General features: G+C 47.0%; 1 protein-coding gene across 5 annotated transcripts in view; it reads right to left on the reverse strand.

Annotated features, from left to right (window-relative positions):
• RUBCNL (rubicon like autophagy enhancer) overlaps positions 1–17,193 on the reverse strand; it is a 43,349-nt gene extending 26,156 nt beyond the window's left edge. Inside the window, exon 1 of one of the 5 annotated variants that reach the window (XM_070800074.1) lies at positions 17,024–17,193. The gene's annotated coding sequence lies outside the window, so the exon portion shown is untranslated. Of the gene's footprint in view, positions 1–1,693; positions 9,269–12,732; positions 13,689–13,794; positions 14,069–14,406; positions 14,592–17,023 lie in introns of those variants that run through there. The other 4 variants (XM_070800072.1, XM_070800073.1, XM_019971253.2 and 1 more) reach the window with 4 other exon arrangements.
• Positions 17,194–17,681: the final 488 nt, after the last annotated feature.

The following is a 17,681-nucleotide window of genomic DNA, read 5'->3' on the forward strand; positions in this document are numbered from 1 at the left end:
AGCTGAGCCTTCAACAGTCACTGTGAGATTGGCAAGGGGAAGGTTTAGCAATGAAGGTGTCTGCTTGGACACTGAGCCTAAATGAAGGGTGAAGTCCATGGGTACAGTTCAATGAGCCGAGGCTCTGGTCCTCATAAAGTTCCAGGGCTTTAAACGTCATCTTTATGTATACAGGTGACTCCCACATAGATCTGTATTCCTGACCTCCCCTGACCTCCCCTGAACTCCAGACGAGTGTATCCTACTGCTTATTTGACATTTGTCTAGGGGCATCACACCTGATATATCCAAAGAAACACCGATTTCTGCACTGCCCCCCCACCCCGCCCCTCCAGCCAAATCTGCTCCTTCCTGGTTTTCCCCATCTCAGGAAACATACCCCCGCCCCAGTTGCTGAAGTCTCAAATCTAGGAGTCATCATGACCCTATCTTCCAGAGCTCTCCATCTTTAACCCACCAGCAAGCTTATTCCTGAACTTCCCCGGTAGCTCAGAGGTAAAGAATCTGCCTGCTGATGCAGGAGAGGCAGGAGACTTAGGTCCGATCTCTGGGTGGGGAAGATCCCTGGAGGAGGAAATGGCAACCCAATCTGGTATTCTTGTCTAGGAAATCCCAAGGACAAAGGATCCTGGCAGGTTACAGTCCATGGAGTCACAGAGAGTCAGACGTGACTGAGCACAACAACAACGAGCTTACATCTATAGCTGCCACCTAGTCTAAGGCACCATTTTTCCAGTGGTCTCCCTGATTCTTCTCTCACCTGCTTATAATCAAGTTATTCAGAGATATCTTTTATAAATCTAAATCAATCCCCTATCTGACCCTGTCAACTACACATTGGCACTTGCCGTCTACCTCTACAAGGATTAAACGAGACGCTGAAGCTACTGATTTTCAACACTCCCTGAAGGGGTTCAGGGTGGAGAGCAGAAAGGAGGCACCCTGTGCTCCGGGGGCGAGCAGGACCGGCAGGATAGGTCTCCAGATAGTTAGATGTTTTCAGGAGCTGATTTTATGATCCAACTCGTATATCTCCTCATATCTAGAAAAGCCCTAAAATCCTTCATGGTGATGACTACTCATGACTAGCAGAAAGCATCACGAAGACTAGCAGAAAACTTTTGGGAAAATATGTGCTTGATTGCATATACTCTCGCAATACTAAAATCACATATATACTGACCTTCCCCCGCCTCCTTGGAGCAGTTTCTCAGAGCTATCAGAGGTGCTGTCTCCCAGGCGAGACCCCTCATTTTGCCTCAAATAAAACTTAACTCACAGGCTTCCCTGGTGGCTCAGTAGTAAAGAATCCGCCTGCCAATGCAGGAGACACAAGTTCGATCCCTGGACTGGGAAGATCCCACCTGCTGACGAGCAACTAAGCCTGTGCACCACAACCACTGAGCCAGTGCTCTACAGCCCAGGAACTCAACTACTGAGCCCATGAGCTGCAACTAGAGAAAAGCCTGTGCAGCAACAAAGACCCAGCACAGCTAAAAAATATATAAATGAAAATTATATAATTATAAATCACATCAATAATTATATTAATAATTATAAATTATATTAATATAAATAAAATTATATAAAATAAAACTTAACTTGTAACTCTCACGTATATTTTTTAAAGTTGACAACTCCCACCTCCATCATAGCTTCCCATTAAATCCTGAATAAAATCCAAAATCCTTACCTTGTTCTCCACGCACGACACAACCCTGTCCTGCAGACTTCTCTGGCCTGTCCACCCTCTGTCAGTCCCAGCTACGAAGCAAGCTCTTGACTCCCACAAGCTCTTGTTCAGCTTCTGTTCTAGTCCCTCTGCGTGGACGGCTCTCCCCTCAAATGACCACACATCTGACACCTTCCTGTCTTATACACTCCTGGGTTTATGAATGACTTCCTCAAAGAAGTCTTTCCTAACCACCACACAGTTCCCTGGTTACACCTTATCACACCACTTTGCTTAATCTTCAGCACAGCAGCTGTCACTTCCTGCTGCTTACTGTCATCCTCGTCTAGCTCTCCACCCCCGACTAGAAGCTCCAGGAAAGCAGGGGCCTTGTCTCAGAGTGGCCAATGGGGGCTCAGTAAGAGCTACAGACTGAGTGAACAAATCCACCAAAATGAAAACAGAGTTACAGGCTAGAGAAAAGACTTCTGTGATTGATACAACTGCTGTAGTATCATGGCAGACCTTCTCATCAGAGATGAGAGTGAGTCCCTGTTTCCTAAAGATATGAAATTTTTCTCACCCAATGCTTACAAATAGACCCAAAAAGGCAATGTGAAAATCGTTCTAAAAATCTTTGGGTTTTCTTGATTTGGGGGTCTTCCATTCTAGGTCACAGCTTTTGGAGTGATGCAGGAGACAATGTTGTTCAGTCACTAAGTCGTGTCCGACTCTTTGTGACCCCATGGACTGTAATCCACCAGGCTCCTCTGTCCATAGCATTTCCCAGGCAAGAATACTGGAACGGCTCGCCATTTCCTTCTCCAGGAGATCTTTCCAGACCAGGAATCAAACCTATGTCTCCTGCATTGGGAGACAGATTCTTTACCACTGAGCTACCAGGGAAGACTGATGCAGGAGACAGACAGACAGACATATATGTGTGTGTGTGTGTGTGTGTGTACACCAACTCAATGGACATGAGTTTGCATAAACTCCGGGAGTTGGTGATGGACAGGGAGGCCTGGCGTCCTGCAGTCCATGGATTCACAAAGAGTCAGACACAGCTGAGCGACTGGACTGAACTGAATGTGTATATATATGCCATCCTGAGAACACAATCTCCAGATCATCAGTCACAAAATATCACAGGATTTGGCGATAAACTGCCAGCTGTCACTATCTGAAGTGTTTCATCTTCCTTCTCCTGAGCTCAAATCCCACCTGTGCCCCAATTTCTGTCACACATCTTTTCCTCTCCAGTAATTTCAAGTTATAATTACAAAAAAAAAAAAGCCAACCCATGACTATGGTTTTATAAAATGCCCCAAACATAGAAGTCTAGAGTAAAAAGTGAGGCCTTCTCATCACACCAAGCCCCACCAACCCCAATTCTTTCCCAGAAATAACACTGTTAACCATTTTATTCCTTCCAGATCTTCTATGAATTAACATACATATGTCAGATCAGAAGATTTGTCATGTTTTCTTTTTTATACACACGTGATCACATGGGACATATGCTGAATATACTTTCTTTTTCTCTCAATAATATGTCTTGAGGGCACATACTCTTTTTTTTTTAAACTATCTTACCACTTTTAGGGTATAAATGTATCATAATTTCTTAGTCATATTCCTATTAATGAAAATTTATCTTCAGTTTTTTACTATAATAAAATATACAGCAATGAACATCTTCACATAGCTTTTGTTGATTTTCTTTTATTATATCTTTTCTTTTACTACTTCTAATTTTAGTTCTCAGCCCATGGCCTGTGATAATCTTACTACTTCCAAAAGAATGGAGCTATGTAAGTCATGTTTTATTCTCATATTTCTACATATCATATTTAGTTTTCTGTGATAGATGATTACAGCTGAGAAATCATATGGTAAGTAATAGTGTGATCCCTGTGTTTTTATAAACAGATTAAAGTTAATAATTCAAAGAGAATGATGTTAATTATGAGCCTCTCAGATATGGAAACAACTGCACTGAGCAAAAACAGACTTTCTTATAAAAAGTAATTTTCAGAAGCAGGTGCTTGTTCTACTTCCTTCTAGAAAAATGTTCTTGTTTCACACAAAGAGCCCACAGATCTTGGCTGTGCCAGGTTATAAAATAAGAACTTTTTAGAGCGGGAATAGAACCACAGAAATTCAAGCTATATCTAAGGTCACAGCTGGGTAGTGGCAGAGAAAGGATGGCAAGCCAGGCTGAACACTCATTAAGAAGCAAGAGTTTCCCTGAGAGGCACTTGAACACAGAGGGTACAGCAATGATTGGAAACAAAGTCCAGTTCCTGGTGAGAAGATATCGTCTCTATCTCTTGATCTTTGGGGCAACAGATGATTCATGAGCTATCAAGAAATTGTTGCTGGTTATGTTGCTTATTGCCACACTGGTTACAAACTGTAATTCAACTAAACAGATATTTATTGAGCATATACTACATGACTGGCATTGTTTTTGTTTTGGTAGCACGGGGGGGTAACAGTGGTGACTAAGATAAGCTTCCTGCCTTCCAGTAGCCTACATTCTGCCAGAGAGGGGACAGGGACTAAGCACATACGTTGATACATCACAGGTACTGACTGGCAGTAGATCATCTGAATCTAAGGAATGATTGGCATCTTCTCAAAGTCCTTCCCACTGTCATAAATGAGCTCCTTTGGATCAGAGATGCTTATGTGCAAAGATAAAAATCAATCTCCAACCACATATTAAAGGAAGAGAAATTTAGCTGCAAAGCTTACTGTCATTGCTACTGGGATTTTCCTTTTGAGAGTAAACACAGGCCAGATTACTAGTTAACACATGGGCAGCAGCAAAGGCCCTAGACACAGGAGAGATTCCAGGACTTCCCAACACATGGGCAGCAGCAAAGGCCCTAGACAAAGGAGAGACTCCAGGACTTCCCCCACCCACCCTAAGTCATTCTGGAAGGTCCCTGTGCACTGGACTCAGTGGTCCCACAGAGAATGACTGGGGTACAACATCCACTCCAAAGATGCAACCTTTGCAAAAGGGGAAGATGACTCATTGTGAGCCACCATGACCTCTAGAGTGGCCCCCCAAAGCCCAGTAGATCACAGTATTAGTCGCTCAGTTGTGTCCGACTCTCTCTGATCCCACGGACTGTAGCCCACCAGGTTCCTCTGTCCATGGGATTCTCCAGGCAAGAATGTGAAGTGCGTTGCCATTCCCTTCAAGAGGGGATCTTCCCAACCCAGTATCGAACCCAGGTCTTCTGCATTGCAAGCAGATTCTTTACCATCTGAGTCACCAGGGAGGCCCAAGCAGCCAGCGTTTTAATGGTAGATAAACACCTTTAGCAGCCAATACCCCTAACAATCTTAAAGATACTCGATGAATAGGTAAAGTACGTCAGGTTTAGGATCTGGGGTTTTCTCTGCCTCAGCATTAACTAGTGCCTGAACACATCGCTGGGAGCATCAGAGTAAAGGCTCAGCTTAAATGTTATCTTCTCAGATCGGCCTCCCTGGTTACCCTATAAATAATGGCAACTGCCCATCCCTAATAGCTCCTCTCCCCCTTGGCAACTCTATTTTTTTCCTCCTTACTCCTCACCACTAATCATCATTTTGTTTAACCTCAATGACTAACACCCACTCGAATGTAAAATCTTTGAGGGCTCTTTTTATTTATTTATTTGGCTGCACTGGGTTTTAGTTGCAGCATGTAGGATCTTTGACCTTTGTTGGGGAGTGTAGGACCTAGTTCCCTGACCAGGGATTAAACCCGGGCCCCTTGCATTGGGAATGCAGTCTTAGCCACTAGGGAAGTCCCCAGGTTTTGGGGTTTTTTTGTTTTAATTGGAGAAGCATTGCTTTACAATGCTGTGTTAGTTTCTGCTGTACAATGAAGTGAATCAGTGATGTAATTTTTATTTTGATCACTGCTCTGCCCCTGGTATCTAGAACAGGGGCACATAATAGATAGGTGCCCAACAAATACATTGAGTGTATGAATAAAAGAATGAACAAACTCACCAATAGTACCTAAGCATGGTTATATTGGCTATTTCTGTTGCCTAAGAAAGGAATCCAAGAACAGGCATCACCCTGTAGAAGAAACTGGAGATCACGACCTAAAACGGCTGCCAACAATTTCCTTAGAACAGAGGATGTTAGAGAAGAGAAATCGCACACAAGAGTTGAGCGTGAAAGGTCACATTCATTCTTTGCAGCTTTGTGGTGTCTTAGTGAGCATGCCCAGTAAGAGACAGAAGCAACCAGAGACTGAAACGATCTTGAGCCATGCCACGTGAGCCCTTTGGTTAAGACAGTTCCCCAGAACCTCTTCCCATCTCTCTGTATCCACTTCCCTTTGTGTTTTGACTTTAAACAAAGGCTCATATCCCTCCAGGACATCTGCAGACTCCAGCAATCACAGCTCACCCAGAAATCATCAAGATGCCCACTAAGGAGACTTCGCGGCTTCCATGTCAGGGGCTGGGAATCGGAGTCAACTGCAGTTTGCAGACAGCTGTACCTTCCCTGCGCATGTGCTGCACACTGTGCTCTCAAGAGAACAGCGCAGGGAGCAAGCAGTACCAGCCTGCAGAGGTGGCTGGTGGCACCACCTGACTCCTCTCTGGGCAGCTTAACCTTGGCAGTGACCCTTACTCGTGAAGGTCATTTGTCAGAAGAACACAGAGGAAGGACAGAAAGCAGGGTGGGGTGGGAAGGGGAAGACCCAGCCAGGGCAGAGGTCAAGGAACCCCAGATATTTGCCTAAGAAGACTTCAGGGTTGCCCAAGATGCACAAATGACTGACTTCCGCTGTGGTCACTGCATATGTCACACTTAACACTCTCATTCTGCACAGTGAAAAGTTATGACGTTTCAGGTGTTCTTAGGCCAGTCTGGGAACTGAAGTGCAGCCCATCAAGGGACTCACCCAAAGTCTATTAGCAATCAGCAGAACAAAAATAAAAGTCCGACACCTGATGCAAAGCTCCTTCCCCTGGTAGTTACGTGTTCCATGTGGGCTGAAAGTAGCAGGATATTTTCAATTTCCTTAGCAAAGTAATTTTAAGAATTTCCCCATCAGATGTGTCACAAGCATGGGATTAAGAACCACACCGCTGCATATATTTGATCCCATGCCTTTAGAACAGTTGTCCCCAGAATTTTATATGACTTCCTATTTGATATGACTATTTACTTATAAATCTTACATATGCATAGATATTCTGATACATTGTGTAACTATAAGGCATTGTTGAAACAGATCCAAGAGCATAGCATTTTGTTCTTGCTTTCCAATGACTCATCTTGTACCCTAAAGGTACATAACTTCCCCTTTAGGGGCCACTGCTCAAGTAATGCTTTACTCAAAATCTTACATACAAAAGTCAATAACAAAAAAGACTTATACATGAATATAATTAGATAACTAAATAAGACTTAGAAAAATATTAATATAAAAGTTTACCCAAAGTAAGGCTAGGTACCTGTACTTGAAAAATGGCTAGATTCCCATGTTTGGGCCAAATATTGGGTTGGAAAAATCCAGATGAACTTTTTGGCCGGTTCAATAAAGTGGGGAGCCATATTAGACAACAGTTTGAGAGTTCTTCAAAAGGTTCAACACACAGTTACATGAGCAAGCAATCCCATTCCTGGCTACATGTCCCAGAGAAACAAAAGTATATGTTAACATAAAAACTCCCATGTAAATATTCTTAAATTGAGATATATTTCAGTTTAAGGGTACAGCATAATGATTTCATTTACATACATCATGAAGCCATTATCACAGTAAGTTTAGTGAACATCCATCCTCTCATAAAGTCATAAAAGTAAAGAAAGAGAAAGAAATATTTTTCCTCGTGAAGAGAACGCTCAGGGTTCACCCTCTTGACGACATTCACACATAACACACAGCAGTGTTACGTATATTCATCCTGTTGTACATTCCAACTCTAGTACTTATTTATCTTAGAGCTGGAAGTCTGTACCTTCGACGGCTTTTATCCAGGTGTCCCTCCCCGCTCCCTCCACTGTCATCACTGGCAACCAAATGTCTGATCTCCTCTTTTAAAATTTGTTTTTGGAGTATAGTTGACCTCCTACACTGTAATAGTTCCTGTTACACAACACAGTGATTTGTTATTTCTATACACACATGAGTGTTAGCGGCAGCGTTGTTCAGAACAGTTAAAAAGTAGAAACAACCCAAATGTCCATCTATCAATAAATAAAGGATGCTACTCTGGCCACCTGATGTGAAGAGCCAATTCACTGGAAGAGACCCTGATGCTAGGAAAGATTGAGGGCAGGAGGAGAAGGGGGACGACAGAGGATGAGATGGTTGGATGGCATCACCAACTCAATGAATGTGAGTTTGACCAAACACCAGGAGATGGTGAAGGAAAAGGAAGCCTGGCATGCTGTAGTTCATGGGGTCGCAAAGAGTTGAACACAGCACAGCAACTGGACAGACAGACAGCCATACAGTGTAATATCGTTCAGCCATAGTAAGAAGGGAAGTACTAATACATGCTACAATATGACTGAGCCCTGAAAACATCCTACTAAGTGAAAGAACTCATTGACAAAAAATAGTTATTTCTTTATGAATGAATGAAATTGTCCAGAATAGGCAAACCCATAGAGACAGAAAGTACATTAGCAGTTCCTTTGGGGGATGGGAAGATAGGGGCGACAGGTAAAAATATCTTTCTGAGGTTCTAAATGTTTTCAAATCAACTATGGTAATGCTGTCACATATCTGTGAAGATAGGAAAACCACTGGATTGTACACTTCCAATGGGTGAATTTATGCGATGTCAATTCTATCTGCATCTCAATAATGCTGTTGAAAAAATGAAATGGGCCAAGGCCATCTCCCTTCCAAAAGGTCTAGAAAGACTAGAGATGCTGTTAGTCTGTGGACCATGGGCATCCAAGGAGCATGAGCTGAGAGTCAGGCTGAGAACGGTGGAACTGAAAGGTGAAAGGGGAAATAGAGACTAGACAAAGGGAGCAGGAATAAATATGCCGAAAGTAAGTATGGAGAGGGAGAGAGCAAGAAGTAAGAATGCCACGACTGAACCTTGCAGGAAAACCCCCAAGGGCCGGTAACGACACCACCACCATCGGTGAGATGGCTGAGTTCCGGGCACTGCTTGTTTGCGCTGAGGGTTCCAGGCGTCCACCCTTCTCTTTACACCAGCACTGCAGGGGAGCTTCTACTGGTCCCAATTTATAGATGGGACGACAAAGTCAGAGCGGTTAGGTATCATGGTCATGTTCAGTTAAGTGCCTATCTTTCAGAAACATATACAGAAGGATTTAGAATTGATAGAATTTCTTGGATGTGTTTAAAATAATACAGCGGGAAGGTCCAGGGAGGGATATGGTTGAAACACGATGGGCCACGCTGATCATTGTTAAAGATGGGAGGAGGGCACATGGACTGTTCTCTCTACTTACTGTTTGAAATTTTCGATAAGACAATTCCCAGGTTAAAAACAAACGAACAACCTTCAACATGTGCTATGTCTTTCTGTGTCCCCGAGTTACCTGTCTGTCCTCCTCACCTGTCACCTCTACAACCTACGCCTCTATACCCCTCTGCACCCTACACCCTTCTACCCTCCTCTTCCCACCCCTGTCCTGATCTTATTCAAGTCTACCTTTGGATTGAGACATTCCCCATCACCCTTTTAAAAGGTGCATCCCTACAAGTGTACACTCTCCCCATTTACTGACCTACTGTGCTCCATAGCACTTAGCCTCTGATTGCTTACCCATCAGCAGTCATTCATTACTAACTCCTGGAGGGCGTTTACTACATGCCTGACACGGTTCTAAGCTTTCTAAACACATACACACACACTCAATCCTCCTAACAACCTAAGAGGTAGATAAGACCACACCATCTTTATTTCACAGAAGAGAAACTGAGGCACAGTTAGTCAATGGAGCCAGTTTCCAACCCAGGCTAGTCTTGCTCCCAGTCCACGCTCTTACCCACAACACCACAGGGGTGAAGGGAAGACTTACATCTCATGGACTTAACCATCTCTCCAGAAGATTATCAGTCACCAAGCAGAGAGTAGCTGCTGGGAGCCGGGTAACATTGGTAACACTGACACAGTGACCTCCCCCAGCCCAAATCTCCCTACAGACCAGAGTCTAAACTAACAGTGAGAACCCCAGCCCCAGAAAAAGATTGTATGTAGGTCATAGACAGTTCAAATGATCTGACAATTGAACCATATTGTTTAAAGTACCCTTGGGACTTCCCTGGTTGCCCAGTGGTTAAGACTTCACCTTCTAATGCAGGAGATGTGCATTCATACCAGGTTGGGGAGCTAAAATCTCACATGCCTCCAGGCCAAAAAAACAAAACATAAAACAGAAACAATATTGTAACAAATTCCATAAAGACTTTAAAAATGGTCCACATTAAAAAAAAAAAAAAAAGCAAACTTAAAAAAAATGCCCTTAAAAGTAAGTATATTCAGAAGTTCAAGTTTCCTCACCTACCAGATTTAAAGTGGCCGTCCTCAATTTCCAAACAAAGAGAGAACACAGGAATAACTTACATACATTTTCAGGACTTAGTTGTTCTCTGACTCACTATAGCTTGTTGGAATAAAAGAACGTATAAGAATATAAGGATAAAAAAAATAAAACCCTCCACCCTCCAATTTTCATCGCCTGAAATCAACCACAGAAAAGCATGAGTTGGCCCTGGGTGCCATTCAATGTTCCCTGCCAGAAAACGATTGAGGTCTAATTTGCGTTTATCTCTTTTAATGACGGTAATGCTAAGGATCTAAGAGAAGAAACTAAAGACTTTTTTAAAAACAATTTTCAGACATAATTGCTGGGCAAATCACCCCATGTGTAGTTCCCTCCAGGTTTTATTTATTTGCCATCTGCCAGTCATTTGTTACAGCTGACAAAAACAGGACTCTGCAACTTCCCTTTACACTCTGAGAAGCATTTCTTTCCAGTTCACACTCCACGTTCCAGTGAGAAATAAAGCATTCACTCAACATAGGATCGGAGAAGGTGATGGCACCCCACTCCAGTACTCTTGCCTGGAAAATCCCATGGACGGAGGAGCCTGGTGGGCTGCAGTCCATGGGGTCATGAAGAGTTGGACACGACTGAGCGACTTCACTTTCACTTTTCACTTTCATGCATTGGAGAAGGAAATGGCAACCCAAGCCAGTGTTCTTGCCTGGAGAATCCCAGGGACGGGGGAGCCTGGTGGGCTGCCGTCTATGGGGTCGCACAGAGTCGGACACGACTGAAGCGACTTAGCAGCAGCAGCAAAATAGGATTATTAGCACTGTTTTGTCCACGAGAGAAGTGAGGATCAGAAAAAGGAAGTAAAGACCACACAGCAGGGCTTCCCTGGTGGCTCAGTGGTATAGAATCCGCCTGCCAATGCTGCAGACACAGGTTCGACCCCTGATCTGAGAAGATGCCACAAGCCCCAAAGCAACTAGGTAGGCCCATGTGCCGCAACTATTGAGCCCAAGAGCCATAACTACGAAAGCCCGTGAGCCCTAGAGCCCATGCTCCAGCAGCAAAAGAAGCCACCACAACAAGAACCTACGCACCGCATTGAAGAGCCATCCTAGGGAGCAGCAATGAAGACCCAGCACGGCCAAAAATAAAATTAAAAAAAAAATAAAGACCACACAGCAATTTGGCAACTAGTTCAGCATCCAGGATCCCTGCTCCAAAGCCTTCAGTCTCTCTCACCCCGGCTGGGAGAAAACCCAGTGCAGATGTTAAGAAGAAGAAGAAGAAAAAAAAAAAAGAGTACCAATCAATTACAATCATTATGCCAATCGAAGAGAAATTCCTCATTGCTCACTGTGTGACCTTGGGCAAGGCACTCAAACTCTCTGTGCTTCAGTTTCTTAACAGATTGTTGTGAGAACTAAATGGACTGTAATATGCATATCTGAGTCTGGCACACAACAGTCTAAAAGTTGGCTTTATTATCACCATCAGGGTTATTTTATAAGATTTACAGTTCTGTGCAAGACAGTCTCAGTTGTATTTCCCAAACTCTTAAATGAGTCATCTTTCAACTCCTTTTAGTTAAAATGGAAAAGCCAATCAGAGGTCCTATTTGGTATCATAAAAAGATAAAATATGACACAAGCGCTCTAGTATTGCTCACGTTTATAATCTCTGGAAGGCTGAACATGCTTATCTAAAAAGGACTGCTTAAATTTTAACAGTAAGGCAACCAACCAACCATGCAAATCTCTCCTTTCAGTATTAGAAATATGAATCTAAAATTAGTAATAAGAGAAACTATTCAGATTCCTCCCTGCTATTATCATGTGCTGTGTGTGACTTGTGTAGGAAACATATCCAGAGCTCCCATCTTCCTCTGAAGATGTTCGAATTAAAATGCTTATTCTTGGATGTCGACCCTTGGCTCTGACAGAATTTTCCCGTCAGAAAACAAGAACTCCAACTTCAGAAAATGTTTTTGGAGCTAACTGATCTCCCAGAGAATATGCCCAATCAAATCTAACCCCTCAGGGGCTTCTCCGGTGGCTCAGTGGGAAAGAATCTCCCTGGCAATGAGGGAGGCCCGGTTGGATCCCTGATGGGGAAAGATCCCACATGCCACGTGGCAACTAAGTCCAGCGAGCCACAGCTACTGAGTCTGTGCTCTAGAGCCCCGTGTTCTGCAACAAGACAAGTCACTGCAATGAGAAGCCCCCAAATGCAGCTAAAATAAGCAAAGAGTAGCCCCGACTCGCTGCAACTAAAGAAAGCTTGCACACAGGAAAACCCCTGCAAAGCCATAAATAAATAAAAATTTTAAAAAACCTCTAAGTCCCCCCCACCTAGCCGCCACAACGACGACTTTCAACTTTGCTCAACTCTCAGAGCACCGCCCCCACTTTGTACACGTCCTAAAGTTGATGAACCAAGCAAAGTTCTCATGCCCTGATGTCACACTCTGTTGGGCAGAGTAACTGGCGCCTGTGCCGTGAAGAGGAATTGCAACAAGAAATTGAGAAATCGGCACATCTCACCCGGCAGGTAACCAGGAAAACTCCAGCGCTGCTGAGAAGGTCCTTATCTCCGCTACAAGCAAGGTTCGGTTAGGGGCCAGGAAGGAGGTGTGGTCTGCGATGCTAAATTTGTAGAAACCACAGGTGATGCTTTTCAAAACCCCACCCTCCCTCCGTTATCTTCCAAACCACCCAGGGAGGTGGAGCACCTCCGATCCTCCCACGTCTCACGCGAGCAAACTGAAGTTCAACGAGGTTTCCTGATTTGCCGAGACCTATTATTCGACTTCAGGACAGGGTCCAAGACACCCAAGTCGGCCGAACCCCAGTCCTTTGCACTCTTGCCTGCAAACCTATTTAAAGATCCTTTCAAATTGCACTGTAGTAACATAGGGCAGCGCTTGATCATCCCCTTTCCTTTGGGTCTTCATTCCCATTGAGGCTAGATGACCCCTCTTCGGAAGGTTCTCTACAGTCCCCAAGCTGACAGCATCAACTCCGCGGGAGATCGGTAGCAAACCTCCCGTGCGGTCACCGGCCAGGTGGGGTGAGGGTGAAACGCAACCGGCGCGTCCCCGCCGCAATCTCAGCAGGTGGATCCCACACCTGGCGCTCGGCCGAAGAGAAGCCCCGTGCGCCGCTTTCGGGCTCTCACCTACTTCGGTTAAGCCGCAGAAAGTGGCTGTGCCAGCAGTTTATTGGGGCGTGTTGGGGACGTGGTCCTCTGGGGGGCCCTCGCCATCTGGGTAAGCGCTTTTGTGGAACCGAGAAAAGCCACTCTGCATCCGGGACCGCTTCAGGGTCTGCGCTCACGGGAGAGTCGCTCTGCGCCCTGCATGCCTGGCGGTCCGGCTCCTGCGCCCCTCCGGACCCAAGCCGAGCACAGGGTCGCCCACCACCCCGCACTTCATCCCTTTGCAGGTCAACTCCGCAAAGATCTCCCCGGGTCGGGGGGACTCAGCATTGCCCTGACCTATCTTGGGGTCCCCCTCCCCCGCACTCTCCGCTGTGCGCACGCCTCTCTGGCATCCCTTCCACCACCCTCCTCGCCCTCCCCCGCCTCCCGGGCCGGGTTCCGCTCACCTCAGCGGCGGAAAAGCCAGCTGGGCGCCGCGCGTCGGCTCCTCTACGGGCCCGGCTCCGAGCGGCGTCGCGAGGTCACTGCGCCCCCCAGCGACGGAGAGAGGGGGCGACGAGGGGGTAGCGGCGCCCTGACACCGTCCCCCGCCCACATCTCCCCGCGCCAGCCAAAAATATCCCGGGCTCCAGCAGCAAATCCGAGAAACGCCCCCAGCGGAGCGAAGCGCCACTTCCCCGCCTGCTGCTCGCTGGGAGGCGACGGGGAGGCGAGCTGGAAGGAACGCGGGCCCCCTGCCCTCCTCCCGACCCCGGGCCCTGGTGGCGCGGGCTGGGGTCCGCCGGAGCAGCTGTGCACCCCGCCCCCCCCCGCCCCCAGCTCTCCGCCCGGTTGCCTCCGGAAACCCCTCCCTAACCCTAGCCGGGGGACTCGGATGGAACCTTGCTTTCCGGGGTGGAAACGAGATCATCACAGACCTGGCGGACGTCCACGCCCAACCCCAGAGTCCCAGACGGGTGGTCTCTAGCACCAGTACAATTGCCTGAAATGATTATCTTAGCCATTTGGATTCAAGTGTGCGCTGCAAGCTCTGGGCCTGGCGGGGACCTGCAACTTACCCGGAGCGTGAGCCACGTCTCACTGACCTCAGCGGGCTGCACCCCGCGGAACCCCACCCGGAGGACGCCAGGGTCAGCATCCGTCCAACCTAAACGTCCTTGTCCGCTGGCAGCCAGGGTTTAGAATCCCATCACAGCTGTGCCGCGGGGAGCACGCGCATCGCGGGGGAGGCTGGGGAGAAGCAACCAACCAATACAGAAAGTTTTCACAAATAGAAGCCCAAGCCCTGACAGTTTCTACGGCCGAATGCATCACGTCCCACACCACCCCCCAGGGAGTTTCAGCGCGCTCCAGCAGCGCCCCCATCGTCTGTTGGGGAAAGAATCTCCCAGTTACCTGCCGGGTAACAACACACAGGTGAGCCAGTCCTGGCTGGCTTAGAAGAGGCCCTTCTGCTCGGTAAAACCAAACCCGCACCGCACTCCTTTTAGGTTCTTTGGCTTTGCCCTGTGTCAGTTCCAGGTTGTGTAACCACGTCGCAGGTGTTTGGGGCTATATTGCCGGGTGTCTCTTCGGAACACCCCCCCTCCTAGGTGCAGCCTGGCATGGAGTAGTTAAGGGGCAGCGCCGCGTAGACGTGGCTTCTTGGATGAAGCCCTAAGTGAGAATCAGGATCACGAGCCAAATGAGTGCGTGCTATCAATTACCCGCTTCCTTTGAGGAGGTGGCCTGAGTGGTAGAGAAACCGCCTGCCAATGTAGGAGATATAAGAGACCCGGTTGGATCCTTGCGTTGGGAAGATCCCCTGGAGGAGGCGATGCCAACCCACTCCAGTATTCCTGCCTGGCGAATCCCATGGACAGAGGAGGCTGGCGGGCTACAGTTCATAGGGTTAGGAAGACTCCTATACGACCGAAGCTTCTTAGCACACACTGCATTCTTGCTGAGCCTAGATTGGCCTGACCTGAAAGAACTCTGGAGGCTTGGTGTTCTGTCCCAGGAACTCAAGTCCACTGAAGGCCGGCTGGGAACAGTTTGCATTAAATTAAATCAAGAAGGAAAAGCGTATGGGGTGCGTACTAACATCTGAGTCTCTGGTATGCAGCAGGCACTTTTCCTAATTATTTTCAGCAATCCTAGCAACATCCCTGAGAAAAATCATTTGTTCCCTTTTCACAGAGGAGGGATCTGTGGCTAAGCTAGGTTAAGTTACTTGCCCAGGGTCACACAGCTAGGAAGTAGCAGAGTCAGGCTTTGAAGGCAGGTATCTAACGTTAAACTGTGTATCCAGTTGCCAGCCAGTCACTAGCAAGACACAGAAGAATGAAATGAAGGAGGCCAACGTCATGCAAAGTAAATCAGAGAGTCTACTAGTCAAAAAAACAAAGCAAAAAACAAGTAAACAAACTGAGTCGGTGGTAGACTGCACAGAGTCCCAGATTAGGATAGTGTTCTTGGAGGGAGACTAGGAGATTTTAGACCAAGATGGTATGGTTTGGTCAGTTCCCTCTGAAGCCACTTTGAAATCATCTTTACTAACAGGTAGAGAGGTATATCAGAGAAGGCTATGACACCCGACTCCAGTACTCTTGCCTGGAAAATCCCATGGACGGAGGAGCCTGGAAGGCTGCAGTCCATGGGGTCACTAAGAGTCGGACACGACTGAGCGACTTCACTTTCACTTTTCACTTTCATGCATTGGAGAAGGAAATGGCAACCCACTCCAGTGTTCTTGCCTGGAGAATCCCAGGGATGGCAGAGCCTGGTGGGCTGCCATCTATGGGGTCGAACAGAGTCGGACACGACTGAAGCGACTTAGCAGCAGCAGCAGCAGCAGAGAGGTATATGGGCTTCCCTGCTGGCTCAGATGGTAAAGAATCTGGCTGCAATGAAGGAGACCTAGGTTCAGTCCCTGGGTTGGGAAGATCCCCTGGAAAAGGGAATGCCAACCCACTCCAGGATTCTTGCCTGGAGAATTCCATGGACAGAGGAGCCTGGTGGGCTACAGTTGTGGTTGAAAGAGTCGGACAGGACTGAACAACTAACTTTCACAGAGAGGTAAATATACTGGCCTTGCACTGCTGTGAGGGGCATCCTAAAATTTGAATATCCACATTCCATGTCTAGTCACTGACAGAGGAGGCCCACATTCTGGAAGAGTATCTCTAGAACTAAGAAAGTTAGAGGACAGATTTTCTTTTTCTTTCTTTTTTTTTTTTGGCTGTGCTGAGTCTTTGTTGTAGCATGCTTCGGGCTTAGTTGCCTGGCACAGCATGTGGGATCTTAGATCCCAGACCAGGAATCGAGCATGAATCCCCTGCACTGGAAGGCAGATTCTTAACCACTGGACCACCAGAGAAGTTCCCAGATTTTCCAAATTAGGAATACTCATGGAAATCTGCTCTATTCACCCTTCCCCTCTCCCCACCAACCCCCAGCCCCCAGGAATCTGGAAGCAGAATTTCCCAGGCACTAAGTGCTGAGGAATAGCCTTTCCAAGACTGCCTCATCGACTGGTCAGTCCTATGAAAGTCACAGGTAATTACAAACCAAGAACCATGCAGGAGAAGCAGAGGCAGATTTTATTTTTCCTGGAGAAGGTCGTCTTCCTGGTCGCAGTGCCCCCCAGGCCCCAGGTCTCAAGGGCAGTGAGAGCGAGTACCAGGAACGACTCACCGCTTTAGCCAGCCGGGCTTCCGCCAGTGCCCGATGGTCACACACACAAAGTTCCTTTGTGGCCAGGGCGCCCTTGGAGGAGACTAGAAGCCTGGCAGCCGCCCGCCCCAACCCTGCCAGGCTGCACAAGAAGGGATTTGTGCCAGCAGGAGAGAGGCAGCCCTGCTTTTGAGCTCATCTGATAGAGCCGGCCAAGGAGAAATCAGCCTCTTGCAGAACAGGAAGGAAACCAAACAAGCTGAGATGAACAGCAGAAGGGGCTGCAAGGAGGATCCTCATGGGCAGCGTCGCCACGCAGATGTGCAGGGAAGGAGGGACCATCCTGTGTGGGAGCGAAGCCAGGACACGCGCCAGGGAGTGAAAGAGCCAAGGAAAGTGGCATTTGGCTTGTCTCCCTTTCCTTTCCTCCCGTCTGTCTGCCTGAAAGATACCCACTTTTTTTTTTTAATCCACAAAACCCCAAATTTGTATGATTTCATTTACATGTGGAAGCTAGAATAGGCAAATTCATGGAGACAGAAAGTAGAACAGAGGGTACCAGGTCCTGGGAGAGGGGGAGGGGCGAGTTGTTTCATGTGTACAGAGCATCCGTTTAGGATGCTGAGAAAGTTCTGGAAATGGATGGTGCTGATAACCGGTTGCACATTATTACAAGTGT

This window comes from Bos indicus, chromosome 12, assembly GCF_029378745.1.
Source record: "Bos indicus isolate NIAB-ARS_2022 breed Sahiwal x Tharparkar chromosome 12, NIAB-ARS_B.indTharparkar_mat_pri_1.0, whole genome shotgun sequence".
NCBI classification, from domain to species: Eukaryota; Metazoa; Chordata; class Mammalia; order Artiodactyla; family Bovidae; genus Bos; species Bos indicus.